This window comes from Hemitrygon akajei, chromosome 18 (genome assembly GCF_048418815.1).
Source record: "Hemitrygon akajei chromosome 18, sHemAka1.3, whole genome shotgun sequence".
Taxonomy (NCBI): domain Eukaryota; kingdom Metazoa; phylum Chordata; class Chondrichthyes; order Myliobatiformes; family Dasyatidae; genus Hemitrygon; species Hemitrygon akajei.
In genome coordinates this window covers 76,469,413-76,476,672 of record NC_133141.1, presented here as the reverse complement: position 1 = coordinate 76,476,672, position 7,260 = coordinate 76,469,413, and positions in this window count along the sequence as shown.

The window sequence follows — 7,260 nt, the reverse complement described above, 5'->3', positions numbered from 1 at the left end:
GAGCATTGCATCGACAGTAACCTGTCGCTGAAACTGCTTCTCTGTCTCTGGATGGTGCTATGTAGAGGATGTTCAGGGTTTTCCATAATCTGACTGGGCGGCGCAGGACTTGGAATGAAGTCACTAAATCAGGCCATTCGACTCGATACAGTCCACCTTCTCAAGCACCCGATCAACCAGCTCGGCAGCTCTGAGGAATCTACTGCGCGGAAATGTCGAGGGACCTATTGACGTGGACCCCGAGATCTTTCTGTTTCTCCACGGTGTTAAGAATTCTGCACTAAACCTGCCTTCGAGCTCAACCAACGCAAAGTGAATCACTTCACAATTTTCCTCTGCCAGTTCCCTGCCCAGCTCTGCATCTTATCAACCTTCTGTTGTAGCCTACGGTAACACTACCTACATCTGCAAACTTACGAAGCCACCCTTCCACTTCCTCGTCTGAGCTGCAAATTGCAGAACAGATACCCACAGAACACCAGTGGTCACCGGGCCCAAGGCAGGGTACACTCCATCCTCAACCACACTCTGCCTTCTGTAGGAAAGTCAATTCTGAATGCGTACGGCCACGTTTCCTTCTGCATGAGCTGGTGTGAAGGAGCATCGGATGCCTCCTTCCCCACATCCACTGCCCGACCTCCATCAAGCACGGCTCTGTCCGTTACTGTCACAGAGGCCCCTCAACTCTGTGTCAGTGCGACAGTGAGTGCAGGAGTATGTGTGTGTGTGTGTCTGTGTATATGTGTGTGTGTCTGTCTGTCTGTCTGTGTGTGTGTGTATTTGTGTGTATATATGTAGTGTGTTTGTGTGTCTGTAGTGTATTTATGTGTGTGTGTTTGTGTCTGTGTGTTTGTATCTGTGTATATGTGTGTTTGTGTGTGTCTGTCTGTATGTATTTGTGTGTATATATGAGGTGTGTTTGTGTGTCTGTAGTGTATTTATGTGTGTGTGTGTTTGTGTCTGTGTATGTGTGTCTGTCTGTCTGTCTGTGTGTATTTGTGTGTATATATGTAGTGTGTTTGTGTGTCTGTAGTGTATTTATGTGTGTGTGTGTTTGTGTCTGCTTGTGTGTGTGTGTGTGTGTGCCTATATATGTAATGTGTATGTATGTGTTTGTGTGTCTGTAGTGTATTTATGTTTGTGTGTGTGTGTGTGTATATGTAGTGTGTATGTATGTGTTTGTGTGTGTGTGTGTGTGTATATGTAGTGTGTATGTATGTGTGTGTGTGTGTGTGTGTGTGCCTATATATGTAATGTGTATGTATGTGTTTGTGTGTCTGTAGTGTATTTATGTATGTGTTTGTGTGTGTGTGTGTGTGTGTGGTAGTTGTGTAAAACACAATATCTGATCATCAGCAACACACACCGAATACTGGAGGAACTCAGCAGGTCAGGCCACATCTAAGGAGATGAATAACCAGTCGACATCGGATCTGCTCCCCTCACTCGGTTCCACAGACCTCGATTCCCACAAATTCAGCTCGCGGTCCTCAGTCCCTGCAGCAGGAGCTTCCACAAAGCCATGACCCACTGAAAGAGGGAACTCACCACCCGCACATGGGCATTTGTCAGCTGACGCCACCCTTTTCACCAGCCCAACACTTGGAGCTGGGCAATGAGCAATGAGCTAAAGGGAAGAGAGTCAATGCCACAACATTCAGACCTTGAACTCAATGGCTTTGTTCTATCATAGGTCCCAGGAAGCAAACGGCAAAACATTTGTGAACTCTTCTTATCGACCATTCCCAACCCTCTCCTTTAACCATTCCCAAACCCTCTCCTTCAACCATTCCCAAACCCTCTCCTTCAACCATTCCCAAACCCCCCTTCAACCATTCCCAAACCCTCTCCTTTAACCATTCCCAACCCTCTCCTTTAACCATTCCCAACCCTCTCCTTCAACCATTCCCAAACCCTCTCCTTCAACCATTCCCAAACCCTCTCCTTCAACCATTCCCAAACCCTCTCCTTTAACCATTCCCAACCCTCTCCTTTAACCATTCCCAACCCTCTCCTTCAACCATTCCCAAACCCTCTCCTTCAACCATTCCCAAACCCTCTCCTTCAACCATTCCCAAACCCTCTCCTTTAACCATTCCCAAACCCTCTCCTTCAACCATTCCCAACCCTCTCCTTTAACCATTCCCAACCCTCTCCTTTAACCATTCCCAACCCTCTCCTTCAACCATTCCCAAACCCTCTCCTTCAACCATTCCCAAACCCTCTCCTTTAACCATTCCCAAACCCTCTCCTTTCACCATTCCCAACCCTCTCCTTTAACCATTCCCAACACTCTCCTTCAACCATTCCCAAACCCTCTCCTTTAACCATTCCCAAACCCTCTCCTTCAACCATTCCTATATCGGGGATGTTATGTTGAAGTTGTATGGGACGTTGGCAAAGCCTGATTTGGAGTATTAGGTGAAGTTTTGGTCACATACCCACAGAGAAGATGGAAATAAGATTGAAAGAGTACAGAGAAAATTTACAAGGGTGTGGCTGGGTCTGGTGGACCCGAGTTATCAGGAAAGGCTGAATAACTCAGCCCTAGGTTAGGGCTGTAGACCTTGGAATGTAGAAGATTGAGACGAGATTTGATAGAGGTATACAAAATTATGAGGGGTATAGATAGGGTAAATGCAATGAGGCTTTTCCACTGATGTTGGGTGGAAAGGTGAAAATTTAAGGGGAACATGAGTGGAAACATCTTCACTCAGAGGGTGGTGAGGGTGTGGAATGACCTGCCAGCGCAAATGGTGCGTGCAATCTTCATTTCAATGTTTAAAAGACGTTTCAATAGGGACATGGATGATAAAGGTATGGAAGGCGTTGGTCCAGGTGTAGGTTGATGGGAGTAGACAGTCTGAATGGCATGACACGTATTAGATGGGCTGAAGAACCTGTTTCTGTGTTGTACTTTTCTATGACTCTGAACTCTCCCCATAGACCGTTCCTGAACTCCCTCCACGGACCGTTCCTGACCACGGACCTCTCCCTGAACCATTCCTAAACTCTCTACATGAACCATTTCTGCGCTGTCACCATGAACCGTTTCTGAACTCTCCCCATAGACCGTTCCTGAACTCTCTCCCCAAACTGTTCCTGACCACTCTCCATCGACCGTTCCTAAACTCTCTCCCTCCCTGAACCGTTCCTGAACTCTCTCCGTGAACTGTTCCTGAACTCTCTCCATGAACCGTTCCTGAACTCTCTCCATGGGCTGTTCCTGAACCGTTCCTGAACTCTTTCCCGGAACTGTTCCTGAACTCTCTCCGTGAACTGTTCCTGAACTCTCTCCCTCAACCATTTCCGAATTTTTCCCTGAACCGTTCCTGAACTCTCCATGAACCGTTCCTGAACTCTCCCCATGGACTGTTCCTGAACTCTCTCCATGAACCGTTCCTGAACTCTCCCCATGGGCTGTTCCTGAACTCTCCATGAACCGTTCCTGAACTCTCCCCATGGGCTGTTCCTGAACTCTCTCCATGAACCGTTCCTGAACTCTCCCCATGGGCTGTTCCTGAACCGTTCCTGAACTCTTTCCCTGAACCGTTCCTGAACTCTTTCCATGAACCGTTCCTGAACTCTCCCCATGAACTGTTCCTGAACTCGCTCCCTAAACCATTTCCGAATTTTTCCCTGAACCGTTCTTGAACTCTCTCCATGAACCATTCCTGAACTCTCTCCATGGACCATTCCTGAACCCTCTCCATGAATTGCTCCTGAACTCTCTCTATGGACCGTTCCTGAACTCTCTCCGTGAATTGTTCCTGAACTCGCTCCCTAAACCATTTCCGAATTTTTCCCTGAACTGTTCCTGAACTCTCCCCATGGGCTGTTCCTGAACCGTTCCTGAACTCTCTCCATGAACCGTTCCTGAACTCTCCCCATGGGCTGTTCCTGAACCATTCCTGAACTCCCTCCATGGACCATTCCTGACCACTCTCCCTGAACCATTCCTGAACTCTCTCCCTGAACCATTCCTAAACTCTCTACATGAACCATTTCTGCGCTGTCACCATGAACCGTTTCTGAACTCTCTCCCCAAACTGTTCCTGACCACTCTCCATCGACCGTTCCTAAACTCTCTCCCTCCCTGAACCGTTCCTGAACTCTCTCCATGAACCGTTCCTGAACTCTCCCCATGGGCTGTTCCTGAACTCTTTCCCTGAACCATTCCTGAACTCTCTCCATGAACCGTTCCTGAACTCTCTCCATGGGCTGTTCCTGAACCGTTCCTGAACTCTTTCCCTGAACTGTTCCTGAACTCTTTCCCTGAACTGTTCCTGAACTCTCTCCATGAACAGTTCCTGAACTCTCTCCCTAAACCATTTCTGAATTTTTCCCTGAACCATTCCTGAACTCTCTCCATGAACCGTTCCTGAAACCTCTCCCTGAACCTCTCTCCTTTTCAGAAGGCATTTGATAAGGTCCCACATAGAAGATTGGTGGGTAAAATCAAAGTTCAGGGCATCGGGGGGAAGGCATTGACATGGATAGAAAACTGGTTGGCAGATAGAAAGCAAAGGGTAGCGGTGAATGGGTGTTTCTCGGAATGGCAGGTGGTGACTAGTGGGGTGCCACAGGGCTCGGTATTGGGACCACAGCTGTTTACCATTTACGTTAACGATTTGGATGAAGGCATAGAAAATAACATCAGCAAATTTGCTGATGATACTAAGCTGGGTGGCAGTGTGACATGTGATGAGGATGTTAGGAGAATTCAGGGTGACTTGGATAGGCTTGGCAGATGGCGTTTAATGTAAATAAGTGTGATGTTATCCACTTTGGGAGTAAGAACAGGAAGGCAGATTATTATCTGAACGGTATAGAGTTGGGTAAGGGAGTAATACAAAGAGATCTAGGAGTCCTTGTTCATCAGTCACTGAAGGTGAATGAGCAAGTGCAGCAGGCAGTGAAGAAGGCTAATGAAATGTTGGCCTTTATTACAAAGGGAATTGAGTACAAGAGCAAGGAAATCCTCTTGCATTTATACAGAGCCCTGGTGAGACCACACCTGGAGTATTGTGTACAGTTTTGGTCTCCAGGGTTAAGGAAGGACATCCTGGCTGTAGAGGAAGTGCAGCGTAGATTCACGAGGTTAATTCCTGGGATGTCCGGACTGTCTTATGTAGAGAGGTTAGAGAGACTGGGCTTGTACACGCTGGAATTAAGGAGATTGAGAGGGGATCTGATTGAAACATATAAGATTATTAAGGGATTGGACAAGATAGAGGCAGGAAATATGTTCCAGATGCTGGGAGAGTCCAGTACCAGAGGGCATGGTTTGAGAGTAAGGGGTAGGTCATTTAGGACAGAGTTAAGGAAAAACTTCTTCTCCCAGAGAGTTGTGGGGGTCTGGAATGCACTGCCTTGGAAGGTAGTGGAGGCCAATTCTCTGGATGCTTTCAAGAAGGAGCTAGATAGGTATCTTATGGATAGGGGAATCAAGGGATATGGGGACAAGGCAGGAACCGGGTATTGATAGTAGATGATCAGCCATGATCTCAAAATGGCGGTGCAGGCTCGAAGGGCCGAATGGTCTACTTCTGCACCTATTGTCTATTGTCTAACCGTTCCTGAACTCTCTCCCTGAACCGTTCTTGAACTCTCTCCATGAACTGTTCCTGAACTCTCTCCATGGACCATTCCTGAACCCTCTCCATGAATTGTTCCTGAACTCTCTCTATGGACCGTTCCTGAACTCTCTCCCTGAACCGTTCTTGAACTCACTTTGAACAGTTCCTGAACTCTCTCCTTAAACCATTTCTGAACTCTCTCCCTAAACTGTTCCTGAACTCTCTCCCTGAACGGTTCCTGAACTCTCTCCCTGAACTGTACATGAACTCTCTCCGTGAATCGTTCTTGAACTCCCTCCATGAACGTTCCTGAATTCTCTCCATGAACGTTCCTGAACCCTCTCCCTAAACCGTTCCTGAACTCGCTTCATAAATCACTCCTGAACTCTCTGCATGAATCCAGTTGTGTGTGTGTGTCTGTCTGTCAGTCTGTCTGTCTGTCTGTGTTTGTATGGGTGTCGGTGTGTGTGTGTGTTTCTGTTATGTGTGTTTGTGTGTACGTGTATTTGTGTGTGTGTGTTTGTCTGCTTTTGTGCATGTGTTAGTGTGTGTGTTTGTATGGGTGATGGTGTGTGTGTGTGTATCTATGTGTGTTTGTGTGCTTGTGTGTTTATTTATATGGGTGTTGGTGTGTGTCTGTGTGCTTGTGTTTTTGTGTTAGTGTGTGTAATCGTGTGTTTTTATGGGTGTTTGTGTTGCGTGTGTGCGTGTGTGTGCATTTTGTGTGTGTATTTGTGTGTACGTGTGTGTTTGTGTGCGTGTGTGTGTGTGTTTGTGTACGTGTATTTGTGTGTGTGTGCGAGAGAGAGAGAGAGAGTGTGTGAGAGTGTGCAAGTTCCGCGTTGGGGTGTACACCGAGGCTGTGACAGCCGGTGCAGAGGGTGTGTTCACAGACCCGCGGGCGGCGCAGGCGTTTCTCCGGGTTCACTCACCCTGAGAGCGGCCGGCGGGACAGAGCGACGGTGGGGCCGGTAACGGGGCGAGTGTGACCGCGGGCACTGGGGGAGCGGGAAGGAGTTGGCGGGGGTGTGCGGGAGAGAGAGAGAGAGAGAGAGGGCGAGAGGGTGGAGAGAGGTCGGGGATAGAGAGGAAAGAAGCTGGAGAGAGAGAGAAGGGGTCGAGAGAGCGGAGGTTCAGAATCAGGTGGTGAGATTTGCTCGCTCAGCAGTACAATACACTACATGATAATATAGCAGAAAAAGAAAAAGTTAGTTCAAAACTCAAATAATGTATATATAATATAAACATAAATTATATATATATATATATATATAAACATAAATAATATATATATATAAACACCGGATAGCAGAGGGGGAGAAGCTGTTCCTCAGGGGAGGGGGGGAATAAAGTGGGGCGAGAGGAATGGAGAGATGGCAAGGGGAGAGAGGGGAGTCGTAAAGGTGGGAGGAAAGAGGGGAGAGGAGGAGAAGGGAGAGAAGGGAAAGGAGTTGGGTAAGAGCCGAGAGGGCGAGGGGACAGAGTGAGGGTGCGGGGGGTAAGAAGTGTGGGGGGAGAGAGGGAAAGGGCGATAAAGCTAGAGCGTTCACATTAAAACGATTTTGAAAAGAAAAATGAGAGAGGAACAGTGAGTGCGCGAGAACGGGTTAGCGGAGATCGCTGAAACGCAGCAGGCGGTGACAAGCGGCGTCTGGGCGGACGAAGGTAGAAACTGGAACTG